Source organism: Perca flavescens, chromosome 7, assembly GCF_004354835.1.
Source record: "Perca flavescens isolate YP-PL-M2 chromosome 7, PFLA_1.0, whole genome shotgun sequence".
NCBI classification, from domain to species: Eukaryota; Metazoa; Chordata; class Actinopteri; order Perciformes; family Percidae; genus Perca; species Perca flavescens.
In genome coordinates, this window is record NC_041337.1 from 577,566 (window position 1) to 596,479 (window position 18,914).

At 43.2% G+C, this 18,914-nt stretch overlaps 1 protein-coding gene across 2 annotated transcripts in view; it reads left to right on the forward strand.

The window, feature by feature from the left end:
* The window catches only part of LOC114559162 (nucleolar protein 4-like), a 184,226-nt gene that overhangs the window by 104,350 nt on the left and 60,962 nt on the right, over positions 1-18,914 (forward strand). The window lies entirely within an intron of this gene.

The following is an 18,914-nucleotide window of genomic DNA, read 5'->3' on the forward strand; positions in this document are numbered from 1 at the left end:
CTGGTATCTGTTCTGGTCTGGTCCGCTCTCCCATTGCTTTTAAACTGTCTTCTGTCCGTTTGTCTCTCCGTCACTGTTAACACTTTCATTGTTTCGAGCTTCACACTTAACACGGTCTTTTTGGAATATCACTGAGTTAGAGAAATGTCCTCCAGGACTCTGCAGAGATACCCAGATACCCTAACCTTTGTGCCCGTGCCCCTCGTAGCGGCGCCTATCCCGGGCGCTGCGTTTTAACCCTAACCTAACCCTAACCCAGATTGGTCCACTTCACAAACATTCAGTACAAGCAGCAGATTGTGCGTGTGTGCATGCGTGCGTGCGTGTGTGCGTGCGTGCGTGTGTGTGTGTGTGTGCGTGTTGATGTGAGTGGGCTTGACTGTTCGGTGGCAGGCGGGGGTAAGTGCTTCAACCGATCTCCATCGAGATCTTTCTTTCTCTGCTGGATGACGCATTCAGGAGAGGAGGAACGAGGGGATGAGTAAAGGGAAAGGGGTGGAGGAGGAAGGGAATTCCACTCCAGATGTTAGTTTAGTTTAGTGCTTCACATTTATTGCTGTGGTCTTGTTGCGTTACGCTTTTTTAAAAAGTCATTTGTAAATCAAATGGTATTTTGACGTTCAGTTCCTCCTTTTGATATTATTTCACGTAAAAACCAAATCCAGGAAAAAAAAAATTCTGTGCAAGAGAGGATTAAAGAAAGAAGAGAGCACTAGTTCCTTTAAAGGGGATTGTTGGTATTTTATTAATGTAGTGACACACAGTCTAAGCCTGTCAGTGGCTGAAACAGCCCTTTTAGGGATGTAAATTGACGGGGAACATTACACATTAGTCACTTAGACACAAATGCATTGGGAAATAGTATCATTTTATCCCTGTTTAAAATTCATATAATATCTCTTCAGCTTGTGCCTATTGCTCCTTTTTCATGGAGAATAGTCCGTAGAACACAGTTTGAGTCTTCTGTCCTGGGCTTTCCTTTCCAGCTGTTTCCATGTCAGCACGCTCTGCTTGATGTCAGTCTCAAGCATAGACCGTAGGGAACGCTCTCGAGGTCCCTTCACCAGGTGGTCGGAGAGAGAGAGAGAGCCATTCAACCTCTCTTTCTTGTGCCTTGGTGGTTCCATGTAAGGGCCTGGCAGTGGGTTTGTGGAGTGTGTTGCCGATCCATCCCTAACTTCTTCTCTTGATCTCCTCTTCCACCGGTTGTTGGCCCGTTCTCCCCCAGAGATCATTGTTGCTGATGGGATCTGGCCAGTGGATGCTCAAGATCCGCCTCAGGCAGCTGCGGAATGTTCGAGCTGAAGAGTCTGAGCTTTGTCCGCTGGCTGATTTTCTTTGGAGCTCCAAAATAATGTAATATAATATCTCTAGAGGGGCTTAAATAGAGTTAAGTGGCTCTACAGTGAGCTCAGCATACTTTTTATTTATTTTTTATTAATGTGTATGTAATACGGCTTCTGGTTATTTCCTCAATCAGTGCTCATGACAGCTAAAACTTTTCTCATTTGGCAAAAAGATCTACTCTATCCAATAACGGGTGCCAAAATAGCTGCAAGGCCATCGTTAGCAGCAGTTTAAAGTAAACATCGTACTACTATTGATGACTATTTAAAGAGCTGCTCTGAAGCCTACACAGTTTATTTCTATCTGGTTTAGCTTGTTAGCAAATGTCGTATTTGAATGATACGTTACAGTAATGCTCCCAACTAAATATTATCCAACAAAAGTTTTCCCGTTCTTCTTCCATTCTGCCAATAATGGCATAAATGCTGTGTTAGTAGAGTAAGGGACGGACTGGAAATCCGATCAATCCTGATAAAAAGGCCACCAGTTACTAGTTAGAGGCATCAGCTGCATTTGGTCCATATGATGGAAGGCAGAACGAGATGAAGCAGTGGGGGGGGGGCATAAAAGAAAGAAAGAGCGGAGAGGTAAGGAACGATGTGTCTCTCTCTCCTCGTTCCTTATATTTCTTTTTCAGTGTCAGAATGTTGCACAGCCAACATCCTTCACTCTCCACCCTTCTGGGGTAACCCAGTTCAACAAACCCTTCAAGGTTCATGGGGTCTGTGTGTTCACCATAGCCTCTGTGTATGTGTGTGTGTGTGTGTGTGCGTGTGTGCGTGTGTGCGTGTGTGCGTGTGTGTGTGTGTGTGTGTGTGTGTGTGTGTGTGTGTGTGTGTGTGTGCGCAGTCAGTGGCAGAGTGTAAAAGGTCACTCCCTACACCTCATATGGAAGCCAGAGAAGGGTTGTAGGCGTCCAAATGCCATAACAGCCAGAGGAGCTATGAGGAATAGTTAAAGCGCCTTTCCTGCTCAATTAGACTCCAATCCAAGAAAAGAGGCAAGCAGCAAAGCCTCCTCTTATTCCACTCATGTACAGGAGTGGTGGCTGATAGACGGGTCTATAGCAAGTAGGGAAACCTTCAGAGTTCCCAGAGGTCTTGAAATGGGTTTGTGGACTTGTGGAAAATTACAAAACAAGGCCTTACTTTTTTTTTTTTCCCTTCTTTTTTTTTTGATAATGAAAACATGTCCTTGATAGTAGCTCACACCCTAAAGAAAGCCTTGCCTTGGATTCTTTTCCTTTTAGATTAAAACATGAGTGATGTCTGGTTCAGATCAATGTGCTGCCTTCTTTTTCTATTTAATGTTTAGATGAGTGTGGGCACCACTCGTGTTCCCAGTTAGTTCCATTCAGCAGTGCTTTGCAATTACCACAAGCCGTGCTTCCTCCTCTCGTATAGCTCTGAAAAGATGTGAGAGCAGTGCCGGGAACGGCCTCTGCTGTTGCTATGAGACTTTATAAAACCTCCTTGACGTGCTGCACTGTTTAAAGTAAAAGCTGAAATATTTTTCATTTTTCTTACTGTGTTCTCCCAGCGCTGAAAGCCCACTGAACACTGAGAGCTGCGGGGAACTTGCAGCAGCTCTTTCGTCTGACGGCGATGAGCTGCTTCGGTTTGAACACGCAGCCAAAGAGCTTGCGGTTGATATGACTCCCAGAGTCAATATCAGGTGGGTGTTTTCCTAACCAGCAAGCTGTCAGAGCTTTTAACCGGAGTAGGCAGCTCATTTTCAGTAGAGCAGATGGTCTGCACACACACGCCCATGTCCAGCTCAGAAGCAGCAAGTAAATCACTTTTAAGAGCTTCTGACCGCCACCTTGCTTTTATTCTCCTCTGCTCCACTCAGCTTAACAGTGACAGCTAAAGTGAAAAGCTCTTACTGCATGATGGTTCACAACGGCAGTTTGAACGTGTGGCCGACTGATGAGTCCAGTTGAAATTGGTGTTGAAAAAGGTGCATAAAATCATAAAAAATAAGAAACCAATTGAGTTTCTTTTGTAATTTTAAAGCTGGTACGGTCATTTCAGTGACATTCTTTGTGATCTCTGGGAAAAGGGTTGTTGCCTTCTTCATTGCGGAAAGCCTTTACTCTGGAAGATATGTGGTTTCCATCTGACAGCTGCAAAATGAGGTGCTAGTGCCAAACTAGTGCACTGCAGCAGGGCTAACCTTGACTCGAGATGTCACTGTGAATTTGTCCAACCGACGCTATGGGATCCTAGCCTCGTGAGACCGTCCTGATCTGGCGAGCTCCAGTTCTCCTCCCAGATCAGTCTGGCATCTTGAGGCAGAGAAAATTTGGAGCCGTTAGCCAAACGACCGGGCCAATCAGCGGTGGTTTTGAGGTGGGTTAGGTGGTGATAGACAGATGGTTTATCCAATCAGCTAACCAGTATTTTCAGACAGCGGTAGCCGCTCGCTAATGCTTTTTTTCTCTTGGATCCTTCTTTTGGAATATGGTCCGTGAACCTGAAATGGTGTCTTTTATTCCTAAATTCTTGTTACACAAACGGAAAATCTCCTTTACCGACATGTTGCTTGCATGCTGAGCTACCGAGCTATGCTTTGCCTGCAGCAGCAGGGGCGGGCTTGTGGTTGTATTTTCATACGCTTTGTGGATCTGATTGGTTGATTTGGCCCGTCTATCACCAACATAGGTGATAGACTGATGGTTCATCCAATCAGCTAACCAGTATTTCCGCCCCTTCCCAAAAGTTCTCCAACGGAAAGTTCCCAGATGGATATGCCGAGCAAATGCGAAGCAATCCATCTGGGGGAGTCAGGTTAATGGGATCCAACCTCGGATAGAAGTCAAACTGGCCGGCAGGCGAGCTAGGTCACCAGATCTGCTTGCGCCAGCAATAGACTCATTTTATGTCACCTGTATTCTTTAGCTTTCTGAGAGGGCGTGCATGTGTGAGAAAGTGAGTGTGCACTCCACGCCCTCCACATCACTCTGGCTCGCGCTCTGTAGAAGTGGCCCTTCTACTGCCTCTCAATTCTGGGAAGCAAGTTCCCCCCCCGAGATCCCCCCTGTGCTTTTCTGACCCACCCGCCCAAGAGGCTCCTGTCTGCTGTACAGAGCAGAGTCCAAGGCCTCCTTTTCCTAGAGCCTTTGGTTCTGTAGAAACAGGGTAGTGATGGAGAGGGCTCGTCAGAAGATGGAGCGGACATTACAGGTCCTCTCCACAGGGGATCAACTGAAGAGACGGAGGGAGAGAACAGAGTGGAGTGGAAGGGAAATGGAGAAAGGATGACGTTGTCTAGGAAGCAGGAAGAGGGAGAACAAAATGGTGGGTGATAGGCCAATTTATTGATCTGCTAACATACTGAGCTTGACAGTGTCTGCGACTGCTGATATTACAGATGTTCCAGGAAAACTTGTTTCCCTCCTTCTGTCTAATGGAGGAGTGACGATGGGGATGGAAGGAGAGATAAAGAGACAGTGGGTCAAACAGATTAGTGGACTCTTTTCCTGACATCCCTCCCTCCGTCTCAATACATCCAGCATTTAACAAGCTAACTTCTCTCTGGATTCTGGATGTGTGTACGATCAGATACAGGTCTCTAAAATCACTTCCACATACGTTTACTCTTTGTAAACTTTAGCTACAGTTTCCATCCTTTCATCCATGGCGCTACCTAATTTCCCCCCTCTTAGATCATTATCTTGGTTGTTTTACAAAATTTACAATAAAACGGATAATCTCTTTTACTAATTGAATAAATAAAATATGTGGAATCTGGTGGTATCATCTGGAAAATGAGACATGCACACAGCTAATCCCAAATATGACCTTAACTGTGATCATAGATTATTCATTATATATTCTACTGAGACGAGAATGATCAGGAATCAATCTCACTATACGAAAGACAGGCAGGCTCATTGTGAGGTGTTCCTCTAGGCTCCCTTCTGGGGCCTCTGATTTACTAAACGCATCCTCTAACCAGCATTATTTGATTGATTTTAACACTTTAAGTGTCTTTAGAATAAAGATTTTTATCTTATTTTGTTGTTGGATTGTTTCATTTTCCCCCTGTTCACTCCCAGGTTTCCTATAGATCCTTAAAAATACTTAAAGGTAGTAGGATTCATTAATCAAAAAGTAGGGTGTTGCATTGTAAAATCTCAAAGTAACTGCCACATCTATTTAAAAAAAATTACTGAATGTCTGTCACTTTAATGTCACACAGATCCATATAGCGGAAACAACAACACTCATATTTTGAGCTGCTTTTCCCCTAAACATTGTATTTATGATGTTTATTTTTCATGCTATATCAGGGATAAAAGTGTCATAATAGAAATCACAGAGATAGGCAGACTTACCTATGACAGGTAAACGGTCAGGACAACAACATGCTGTCAGGTGAACAGTCAGAAATTCAGCCAGGCTGCAGTCAATAAAGACAGAGAGGAGGCAGAGTTATCCTCCCTGCATGCATAACCCTCTCCTCAGGGACAGATCCACCCACACACACACACACACACACACACACACACACACACACACACACACACACACACACACACACACTAGGAAGCTGCACATCTAAAAATCTTTGTCCGTCACGTACACACACATGCATGCATGTATGTGTGTGTATAAACCATGTATACACCGTAAACACACACACACACACACACGTTGATGCTGTAGGCCAGTGGCCCACGTGGTCTAATGTGTTGAAGCGGTGCAGCAGAGGAAAGTAGGGCAATGGGAAACAAACGACAGGATGACTTTGATCCCCCTCTTCCTCCCTTCGTCATCCTCCCCCAACCTCCCTCACCCCTGCTACCCAAAGCCGAGTGGAAGGAGAGGGGGGGGGGGGTATAAAGAGAAGAGGGGCAGCGAGAGGAGGGAAAGGGTCTGAACTGCAGGATGGAGGAATAGAGGTCAGGCTGAGTTAGAAGGAGAGAAGAGGAGGGAGCGTTGGATTAAATCATCCTCTCTCTCTGTTAGGAGTGAACTGGATGGAGGCCGGCAGACTGAGACCAGGAGCAGTTCAGTCTGATGCTGAAACCAAAGCACAGTTTTTCTCTTGGAAGTATCACTGAATAAATACACCTGCCTTAAAACCAGCAGGGATGGCAATGATATGTCTGTATTGTTTGTAGGCAGCTCAGTTCTGCTGCACATGATTTATAATGTAATGTTCAGTGCAGGAAGCAGTTAGCCCTTTATTTAGAGAGGTGGGACATAAAGGCATGGAGGGGGGAAGCAGTGGCTCAGGCTTTCTGGAGTCCAGCAGTCGTCGTCGTTGTTTTTCCACCTTAAAGGAATACTTTGCCCTCAAAATGACCAGTTTTATATCAATTACTCACCCAGTGTTGCCTTGAATACTTGACGAAAACTTAGTTCTTGTCGCATGCCTCCACGATTAATGGAAAATCCAAAAATGGAGAAAAATCTTGATGAATTGAAGTAACAGGGGGCTGCATTTAACAGCATTTGTGTTTTTGTGTTTTCATTTGCATGGAGATGTTTTTGTGAACAGTGCTTGTATGGATGGGACTTTTGTTAGAACGAAGGAGGAAAAGCCCTTTTTTTTTAATGGGTATGTGGACTAGAGGCATAAATCCATTATTGGTATTTTAATTCAATAAGGTCTTTTTGAGTTAAAAAAGCAACACACACCTTGAACAGAAAGAGACACACTTGTGTAAGACTGTTAATAAAAGCATATGCATACCAGTGAACTTTAAATTGCAACAGTGTGTCTTTTGAATATTTCTTATGTAAATGCCTTAAGCCGTGTTTCTCTAGCTCGCACGCACGAGCACACACACACACACACACACACACACACACACACACACACACACACACACACACACACACAGAATTTCAGGTCATTGTGGTGTCAGCCTGCCAGAGGACCAGTGGCCAACTTAATGGAAACTCTATTTAAAATGCACAGAAGAATTAACATATGACATTTCTCTTTGTTTTGTGGGGTCCTGTACCAAATGCTTCTGGATGTGGGTTTATTTGTATGCCTTTTGCATAATTTTAGTTATTGCACGATTGCATTATGCATTCATTATTTTGTGTTTGCATGCATGTTGTAACATTATGTTTTTACATGAGGCTGCATCTCATCTAGCTGCATATAATTGTCCATTGTATGTTTATGTTCTTAGTTCTCTCATCACATATGCAACTACTGTATGTGTGTGTTGGTCAGAGATGCTCTCCAGCGGGGTACGGTAGCTGCTTAATTATTAATATCCCCCCTCTCCAAGACTCAAACTCAAATAAGAAGCCATGCAATTAATATTAAAAACCCACTATACTGCTCCTCAACACACACACACACACACACACACACACACACACACACACACACAAAATATTGACAATAAAAATATGTCAACAGGTTGTGTGTGTGTGTGTGTGTGTGTGTGTGTGTGAGTGTGTGTGAGACTGTAATTAGAAGGTTGACTTGGAGCAGGGTGCAGCAGCCTCCCGCCTGGCTGTAATGAGGCCTGGAGCTGTGAGACACTGAAACCTCTGCAGCCTTTTACACAAGTGTCTGACTCAACTCGATAAACTCGATAAGATCTCAAAGCACCATGGACGCTTCCTTTTCCTCCGTATCAGATGCGCAGTGGTGTAGTGCAAGTACACCAGACTAAATGTGTTCATTTTGTTGTATTTTGTGGAGAAGAGCTGAGTCCTGTTTGCAGCAGCAGTTGCATATTTCTCAACCACTTACAGTACTATCACTCTGACTCTTTCAGCCTGAACACTGATATCTCAGGCCACTAATCTGTGGATTCTGGGAAAGGTAGAAATGATCACTCATTCATTTTAAAGTTACCGTAGAGTAGAAGACTCTTCCTACTAGAGGTCGACCGATTCATCGGTTTTGCCGATTTATCGGCACTGATAGTTGATTGGTGGAATTATCGTTATCGCCAAAAACCATGCCGATAGTTTTTTCTGGTTGCGTCTGTTGCTGGAGCGGCTGAGAAGCGCACGCTGTCATTCATTCCACAGTACACAGAGCTGAGAAGGGTCTGCTGGCATCATGCGTTACAACAGCAGCCTCTAGAGGCGGAACAAAAACTATCACTGATGCCTCGTGTTGTTTATTTTCGTTACTGCGCGCTGCACGGAGAGCACATGCTGTGCGACATCAGATTCGCGTTTAAAGCATTGACAGCAAAAAGGTATGTATGCAGTACATTTTGTCATATCATTATAAAGTTATTAATTTGTTGAATAGATGCTGCATTAGTAGAGAAAGAACAGCACAACAGTATGTTTGTTTGCTTTCGAGGCTGAGATGACACTAAACATTAGCAGTTAAAACACTGACAAAAATGAACGAAAGTCCGACCCAAATCGTCCACAATCCGTCTAGTGGCTGCCGCTGGAGAATTGAGATGTGTAGAATCGACGGCGCATTCATTTTAAAATCCTCAGCCGAGGAGCATCAACAACTGCCCGAAAGCACGGTAGTGTTATATGGTGGAGCGAGATAGAGAGAGACTGAAGAGAGAGAGCGTTATATGGTGGAGAGAGATAGAGAGAGACTGAAGAGAGAGAGCGTTATATGGTGGAGAGAGATAGAGAGAGACTGAAGAGAGAGAGTGTTATATGGTGGAGCGAGATAGAGAGAGACTGACTAGAGAGAGTGTTATATGGTGGAGCGAGATAGAGAGAGACTGAAGAGAGAGAGTGTTATATGGTGGAGAGAGATAGAGAGAGACTGAAGAGAGGGAGCGTTATATGGTGGAGAGAGATAGAGAGAGACTGAAGAGAGAGAATGTTATATGGTGGAGCGAGATAGAGAGAGACTGACTAGAGAGAGTGTTATATTGTGGAGCGAGATAGAGAGAGACTGAAGAGAGAGAGCGTTATATGGTGGAGAGAGAGAGAGAGACTGAAGAGAGAGAGTTATATGGTGGAGAGAGATAGAGAGAGACTGAAGAGAGAGAGCGTTATATGGTGGAGAGAGATAGAGAGAGACTGAAGAGAGAGAGCGTTATATGGTGGAGAGAGATAGAGAGAGACTGAAGAGAGAGAGCGTTATATGGTGGAGAGAGATAGAGAGAGACTGAAGAGAGGGAGCATCCAGCAGCGCTAGAACAAAGCCGTGACTCATTGAATAAAACGTGTTTTCGCTGATTCATCTCTAGAAACGCGACTGTAGCGAGCATGTCACTATCACTAACGTTATCCACATTTATATTTACACACAACAAATGATATATCCAGCTTAAAAAAAGCACAGAATTTTTAGCCCTCATGCAACTAATACTGTAATCACACAACTGTCTTGATTTGTTCAACGATGTGAACATTTTCCATTTCTGTCATCCATCCCATAAGCTTTATTTTCAATCGATGCTACTTAATTGCATCCTAACGAAAGCCCAAAGTGTCTTTCTCTGCAGTCAAAAGTGTACTAAACAGTGTGTTCTAGGAGTCCTGGTCCGCCCAGATTAAACACTCTTTTTTGAAGTGAATTTGAAGTTATTTTTCCCCATGACAACAGAAGCATTTGTCCCCTCTGTTCCTCACGTTATCAGCTCTAAGCCAGTTAGGAGCCATTAGAGCCTTCCTGCTGCTGGAGACTGGGGGGGCTCCTTGAGGTGTCTCTCTGTCTCTTTATGTTACTGCACTGACTTAAAAAGGCACTGCATGTGTGTGTGTGAAGGTAAATGCAGTACTGTGTCTCCAAATCCTGGGGGGTGGGGGTGGGTAAATGGGTGCTGATAACCATGGGTACAAATTTCAGATTGGGACACATTTTATTGAGGCAACCTTTGGCCATCCTCAACCCTCCAAACCATAAAACAATAAGAGAACACACACTGACACTCCCAAGGTCTTAACCCCCCCCACACACACACACACACACACACACAGAGACTATGGTGAACACACAGAGACCATGAACCTTGAAGGGTTAGTTGAACTGGGTGAGGGGGGCAGGGGGGTGATTGCAGGAAGCACCCCACCCCAGAAGGGTGGAGAGTGAAGGATGTTGGCTGTGCAACATTCTGACACTGAAAAAGAAAAATAAGGAACGAGGAGAGAGACACATCGTTGAGCTCAGAAAAAAGAAATATCCAAATATGTTATCTTAGTTGGCCATCTCTTGTTGTAGAGACATTTTAATTTCTATAAATGTGACAATCCACATAGAAGAATGTCTCCAGTACACGCCAACATGCCATCACCTGATTTTTTTACAATCTGAATGTATTGGGTCCTTTACCCAATGACTCAAACTCCAGGCAGCCAATCAAATCACACACACAACTCCTACTTTCTAGAACATGTTACGCTGCCTACTGTCATTTATTTCTTAACAATCCTGTTGGGCCTCCAGCTTCATCATGGGTGTAAAACATACTTTAGTGTACTTTTAACCTTGTCTATCTCTTATATTCTGCTGAGATTAATATGTTGTGCAGTCCACCTTTTGTCCATTGAACAACGTGATCATTTTCATGTTCGTCCAGCGGCAGCTCCTGTTAGCTGCGGTTGAGTCAAGATGAGGAAGCTCAACAACTAATTTAACTACTGAACAAACAATATGCAGACTGTCACTAAAATCACAACAGATTCTTTTCTGTTCTAACACAAAATGTGTCTTAAGCGATCAAATCACAAGTGGACAGCGCTTCAAGTGTAAAAGAACACCAAGACGGGACACATTTGACCGCATATCTTTTGTAGTGTAAACGCTAATGCGTCCCAGTGTGTCCTAATGTGTCCCTGACAAGGACATAACAGGAACCTACGTCATCAATGCAGGACGTGATGGTTGTTTTGGGGACAGCGCACCAATGCTCTATAACTTGCCCATTTTACGATGAGTTGCATAACCGTCCATCGTTTTGCCCAAATGGAGGAGATGTTTTGGATTCTGCTGACAGCGATGTCCCCAGCTGTACCAACACAACCGCTAACGCGACTGGCCAGAGTGTGGACGTAATAACGCGGGTCCTTTGACCTTATAGAGTCAGTGACGTAGGCAGTAACGAAATCTGAACACAAGTGGTCCGCTGGAGACGTGCGATAGACACAGGTGTGAACACCGATGTGCGTCCACTTGTGTTCAGATCACCAAAGCACATTTTAAAACCAAGTGTAACCATGGTCTAGGAGTCTACAGTCAGCGAGAAGAGGATGGGTTTCTGATTTGTCGTGACATTTCCCCACGAAGTTCAAACACAAACTTTTGGTTTAATTAAGTTCCTAGGGTCCATGTTCGTCTGGTGTTCAAGCACTTTCATTTCATCAAACACCCAGTCATATTGTGATAGCTAGGTTTAGGTATCGTTTAGAATTTTTCCAATACCAGTGCTAAAACGCTTATTATTATTTTTATGATGCCAGTGCCTGAACTGATACAAAACAACAGTTGTTGACAGTGACGAACGGCTTTTTTATTGCTGAGGCCAAAATGTAATAACAATAACTTATTTCACCAGTCAATTGCTGTTGAAAACAAAAATAAGAACCACTAAATGGCAGAAAGGAACTTTACAACAAATCTCCAGGTGCACTTGACTGCACCATGAGCTAACGAGGTGCAGTTGAACGCATCATTAAGTCCTGTTGGTGTTGTTTCTCCTACAACTCCGACAGTGTCTCGCAAAGTGCAGCTCTGTGTCTTTAGCTGCAGACTGTTGGACTTTCTAGTAATTGGAATCCTTTCCAGTGAAACAAGGCCACACGTTAGACTTTTTAGCTCTCAGCATTTTAACTGTGTTTAAGCCAGCTACTAGCTAACGGTAGGCTAACGTGACCTGCTGCCATTAACTAGCGTCAGGTGCAGCGATCATTTAAATGGCACTGAAATGAGGCACCATTGGGTCCGGCAGATACCAGTTCTTTAAAAACGTTTCAATATCCAACCCTAAGTATAACTCTCATGACATGGCATTACTGTCCCATAGAACTGTTCTCCAAACATGGTTATGAAGACATGTTTTATGTTGTCTTTAAAGTTTTGCAGAACATTGGTGGTTTTTGCTGAGGAAAGTTGTAAGTTTGTATAAAAGTAGACATATGCCCTGGCAGTGTGATTTCACATTTATGTAATTAAAGTAGCGTTTATGTAAAGATGGCTTGTGCTTTCGCTGATGATCCCTGTTACTACCATCCATCACCCAGAACTAAATAGACGATCAATCAGAGATGAGCAGAGATAGAGTATGTTCCTGGAAATAGAGCATGGTCGGTGGTTAGAGACACACGTTTAGCAGGGGCCGTCGGAGACGTATGGAGAGAATGATGATGGAGGAGTAACAGTGAACCTAAAGAAAAGGCCAAACGGAGAGAATAGGAGAAGCTGTGGAGAAAAGAGAGGAGACAGGGGGGAGGCTTGCCCCAGAGGTGGATGAGATGAGACAGATGTTAGAGGGGTGGAGGGGCTCTCTCTGATCCAAACCGCCCAGATGTTTAAGCTTCAAATCACTGTGGCCTGCTGAACATCAGCATCTTTCCCTCAATCCATCATCGCCTGAACCCTTTCTCTTATCCTCCTCATCCGCCTTCTCCTTTCGTTGCTCCCTCCTTTTCTCAATCCTCCTTATGAGCTGGAAGGGTTAAACCCACACACAAATAGTATATACGTACACACAAACACACAGATGTAAGGATTCATGCGCTTCATCCATTACACGTTGGTGTACAACACAGACACACAAACATTTACCAGATTTATAAAGGATTATACATGCTGTGGTTGGAGCTACCCCTCCCAGTAGGTAAATCCTCTCCTCACAATATTGGCTGTATATATCAGTCTCAAACATTGGTAAACTGTAACACTGATTGTTTTTTAATGTTGTGATTCATCTCCCAAAAGCTAACTTTTCAAATTTGAAAAAAGGGGATGGGAATCACGTTTCTTTTCCTTTTATGCAGCACATTAGCCACAGTAAAGCCTGGCCTCGGGGTTATGGATCCCGCAGGATGTCAGCTGTCGATCACAGTGAGGACTAGCAGTCTAGCTCGGAGGAGAAGAGGTGTGTGTAATCAGAACCACCTCAAGGTGATGCTGTGGTTATTCAGACATCAGTCTGTGTCCCTTCGTCTGCATGTAGGTGGGAATCATTTCCTCCATAGATATATGTGAACGTGACCAGAATTGATTCCATTTTCTCAAAATGAAATCGAGGCGTTGCCATTCAATTTTTTTTCATGTCTATTCATTCTGTTTGAACGAGGTATTTCTGCCCAGTTGCAGATCAAGATACTAATATTATTACTATTATACTGTGTGTAGAATTAGATTCCTGTGGTTGCTGCTAGGAGTGTGAACCTTCAGTGGTGTCACGATTCCATTACCATTATCCTGTCAACGATTCAAATCGATTCAATATCACAATGCGTCACCTCAATATTAGTATATATTGCTACACATGGTTTTCAAATTCAAGCAGTCAGATATACAGTACATGAACTCCCCTTTTCATTGTATCGGCCCCTACAAAAAGACACTTTCCTGAATGTAGCGGAGTCTGAACACAGCAGACAATAGACAAAAGGCAACAAACAAAACAAACTCTGACTTCAGTCTCTTGTTCTTCCCCTTAAAAATGTTTACACTAATAAACAGCTGATGGTTTTTTAATGAGCCTCCTGTTGTGGGTCTTTGCCCTGATTAAGTCAGACCAGTGGGGAATTTCACTTTCTCTTATTAGTGTATTTGTTGATTCCCTCCCTGCTTGCAGCTCCCTTTTCTTCCGTCCTTAAGTCTCACAGCAGTGTTAGATGGTTTGTTTTCACGTTTCTCTTCTTCTTCTTCTGTCCTCATTCTGATTTATTGTCCCATAGTCACTCCCTTTAACAGAAACACACATGGAATCTTTCTCCTTTTCCCTCTCTCAGATCCTGCTCCTCCTTTCTCTCCATTTCATTCTTCTTCCCCATTCAGACTAGTTCTATCTCTATATATATGTATATATTGCTTTGCTTGTCGAGCTCTCCGTGTGAAAGAGGAGAGAGACTGAAGGAGTGCAGTGTCAAGGCCAGCTCGTCCTCCAGCTCAGAGCTGTCTTTTTCAGTATACAAGACAAGAAAACCCATTTTTATTATCTTCACCCTCTTTCTCTTCTGCTCTATGTGTTTGTCTGTCTGTTTGTCCGGTGGCAGATCTATACGTCACTGGATAAAGGAAGTACAGGACCTCGGTCTTTCTTCTACTCTCTATTTACACACGCACACACACACACACACACACATACACATGAGGAGGGTGGGCAGTGTCTTTTATCAACGGCAGTCCTTGGCCTTGTCTGGTGAAGGCAGATATGAAGGAGGCACCTGCACCCCTTAACCTTGGCCCTGTGTGTGTGTGTGTGTGTGTGTGTGTGTGTGTGTGTGTGTGTGTGTGTGTGTGTCTGTGTGTGTGTGTGTGTGTGTGTGTGTGTGTGTGTGTGTGTGTACAATAAAGATCAAATCACGTCTAGTTGAAGTTTGAGTTGATTATCAGTTTTATTTATTTTCATCTTTAATTCCTAGATATATGTTAAAATGACTTAATGTCATTCTGATCCTTGCACGTTACATTCATTTTACATGAAAATCCTTAATAAAATGAGAAAATACTCAAGTATTTAATTCACTCAGGAGTATACACAAACAGGCTCTACCATGTGGTTTTTCATACTGGCTATTTATTTATTGAATTCCCAGAAAACATCCTTGTGATATAAAGTATATTGTTATTGAGCTATGAAATCTAATCAGGGTTTCCGCGGGGTCATAAAAAGTCTAAAATTTCAAAATCAACATTTTAGGCCTTAAAAAGTCTTAAGTTCGTGTTGTGTTTTAGGTCTTAAATAATTTTAAACAAGTCTTAATTTTTCTAATATTAAAGAGTAGTGTTTGCGGTTTAAGAAAAAAGCTGTTTCAATCCCAGGACCTCTGCAGGTAGAAATGATCTCATCAAAATACTGCATTAATTAACACAGCTGTTAGCATGTCAAGAAGGTGTTATTACGTACATGAATTCCATGAATCCTTAATAGTGTATTTCTGATACCTTGAGAACGGGGGAAATGTCTTCATGGCTTCAAATCCGTCAAGATCATTTTTTAAATATTTCATGTGTTGGTCTCGCGGCTATAAAAAGTTAATAGACGGGGAGACATAAAGAGGGAGGACTTTAACTGGTTAATAAACACCTGCGGGGAGTTGTGATAGCCAGTCAAGTTTTACAGCGAGGTCATAAAGTTTGACAAAATATGCTTCTAGGCTGTGTGTGTGTGTGTGTGTGTGTGTGTGTGTGTGTGTGTGTGTGTGTGTGTGTGTGTGTGTGTGTGTGTGTGGGTGGATGTAAATGCAGCGCTGTGTCTCCAAATCCTGCCCATTGAGCTCTCAGGCGGTTGAACCAACCGTGCTGCTCTAAAACACACTGAATGCAGCTGACTCACCTCTGATAAAAAATAAAAATAAATAAAGAAAAGCATTTCCACTTTTCTTGGTTTGATATCTCCGAAACGTTTAAATGCTTCATGTCTGACACAACCCCCTCATCTGATTTCTCAATTCCAAAGAGACATGAGGAGAGAAGAGTGGATACAACAGGAATTTACAACAAGCTCCCAAACCATACGCTGATATACAGCAGGTCGTCTATTCCTACCCTCCATATACCCCACAGGAGCCTTTCATAAATGAATGCCCCTAGCTGTGGCAGGAAATACACCCCACAGGAGCCTTTTGCATCCTCGTATCAAAATGTAACTGTCACGGTTTTTAACACATCGTTAACATTGTGAAACGGTCGCAGTTTGGTTAGGGTTAAAGGTGCTGTAAATTGGATTGGGAAGGGCCAGGATTTAGCCAAAACATCGACAACTTCTCAGTCCCTCCCACCTTTCTGCTAAAGCCCAAAATGGTCTCCTAAGCCTCTCCTCCCACAAGGGAGAATGAATGCATGTGCCTGAGCAGCAATTGACACGCAGTTAGACACCCATAAGGCTTACCCACTGCACCTTTAGAGCACAAAAACTACTTGGTTAAGTTAAGACATTTTCAACAGGACATGGACTCCGGTCTCTTGAGTGAAAGTCCTGTGTTGGTTTGACCCGTCCACCACCCAAACATGCATCTTTACACGGAATTTGGCGCTCTTATATTCCATCACCTTCCCTGCTGCGTTGATCCCGTTAAAATGACCACTAGAGGGCGCTGCCATTTTATGCTACAAACTTAAATATGAGTCGTTATTGCTGCTTGAACAAAGAACTTATGGGGGCATTTTTTGGGGGGAGGACAATCTCGGCATTTAACAAATTGAGACATCCGCACTTCAGAACCGTCACTTTAAAGCGACGTCAAGCTGCGGGTGTGGTCTTGACCAACTGCCACTTTGCTCGTTTGAAAGCCATGATGTCTCTCTCTCTCTCATGGGTGGGCCAAATTCTGTGGTCGGGCAAACAGAAAGGGGAGGTAACCTTGCTCCTTATGACCTCATAAGGAGAAGATTCCTGATTGGCCCATCTGAGCTTTCATTTTCTCAAAGGCAGAGCAGGATACCCAGGGCTCGGTTTACACCTATCACCATTTCTAGCCACTGGGGGACCATAGGCAGGCTGGGGGAACTCATATTAATGTTAAAAAACCTCCTACAGTGACATTTTAAGACATTATTTAAGATGACACAAAATAGAGAAATGAGAAGAGCCCTTTGTAGCTGAAGTTCTTCTGAATTTACCTTTTACCTTCCTTGCATTTGCCTTATTTAGAATATTTTGTATATGACAGCAGAGCAAGTCTGTTTAGTATTTCTGTTAAATCTCTTCCCTTCAGCTTTGACAGTATTGATCCAGCACCACTACAGTTCAACAGCCTGTGGCTCTAAGGATCTTTTTTTTTTTTTCCCCTAGCAGAAAACACTGAGTATATAATGTCTATATTGTTCTGTACAATGTACTCTATAACCTCTGCATGGTTGTCAAGGAAACCTCTCCTTCATTCTCCACTGAGTGACTCCATTAGGTGAGAGAGGTGTGACCATGTGTAGGTATCTATATCTTTGAGTTCATGCAAAGATTTTATTACTCACAGGATGGGAACACTTCTGAAGCAGCATTCTGTGTCTGTTATCTACAGTAATAACTATTTCAATCCAACATTCAATGCATGGCGGTCATTGCTGCTCCTATTGATCTGGTAAGTCATAGAATCATGCACATACTGTATCAGTAGGACTCAGATAAGATACCAACGCATCGTCATTTGAAAATGAAATCTGTTCAAAATCTATAAATTGTCTCTCTGCTCGAATGTGTGCGTGTCAATCTGATCATTTAATCTGACTTTTTGTCTCTATCGTCCATTCATCTCTAAAACATCAGAAAAACGCTTTGTAGTCAATGATTCATCAACTTGGAATGTACTTGGAATGACCTACAGAAAACACTCAAACTACACTGTCTAATTTCCTTAAACGATTTTAAAGGTTATGTTAAAATCATAGAACATGAGTCCATCCACAAATGTAAATGTTTTAACTAATGGTACTTTTATTTAATTGAAATGCACTTGAGATGTCTTTGCCTCTTTTGTGATTGTTTTGTGATTGCAAATTGTTATTTTATGTAACATACTTGTTCTGATATCTTGGCCAGGTCTCTCTTGAAAAAGAGATTTTATATCTCAATGAGACTAACCTGGTTAAATCAAGGTTAAATAAAAAAAAAAAACTGTCAAAATTGTTGGCGTTATTTTTCTGTCAACCGACTTATAGTTTCAGCATTACAGGACATTTTGGGGAAGGTGGTAGATAGAGCACTGCTAGGTAAACTACAGAGGACATGACCATAGGTCCAGGGGTGGGCAGGGGTGTCGGGCTGGATATACTCTAGGAGCTTAAAGTGAGATCTAGTGTCTAGTTGGGGACAGATATTAGACAGGTTTATATGACGTTAGGAATAGATATGGGCTCTTGGGGGATGAAATGAAGCTTTTTGGTGGAGTTTGGAGATAAATACATTCAATTCAAGAGTTATATATAGAGCTATACAGGGGGAGGCGGGGCTTGATATTGGGCTCTGGGTGGTAGTTAAGGGTTGATACTGCACCCTTGAGATAACTTGACAGTTAATTTAGAGCTTTTCAGCAGATGGGGAAGAATACGGGATGGTGGAGGTGTTGGGGACAGATAGAGGGCTCCTGGGGGGAGTTAGAGGTAGATACAGCGTAGATGGAGGAACCTAGGGAGGGGCAGGTGAAACAGAGACAGTCGCTTTGTCAGTAAGTTGGAGCTAACATTGAGAGTGTGTGTGTTTCTGAGCTGTTTTTGTAGGAGTGTGTGTGTGTGTGTGTGTGTGTGTGTGTGTGTGTGTGTGTGTGTGTGTGTGTGTGTGTGTGTGGGGGGGAGTGGTGCAGAGCAAGGTCGAGCATTATAGTCTGGGTCTTTGTGTGTGTGTGTGTGGGAGGTAGGCAGAGAGGGAGGGGCTCCCAGCATTGTCTTTCACCTCTCAAGGCCACAGCTACAAGCTGCAGGGTACACAGAGCGACACACACACAGAGACACACACACACAGTGCAGCAAGTGACAAGAAGAGATAAGTG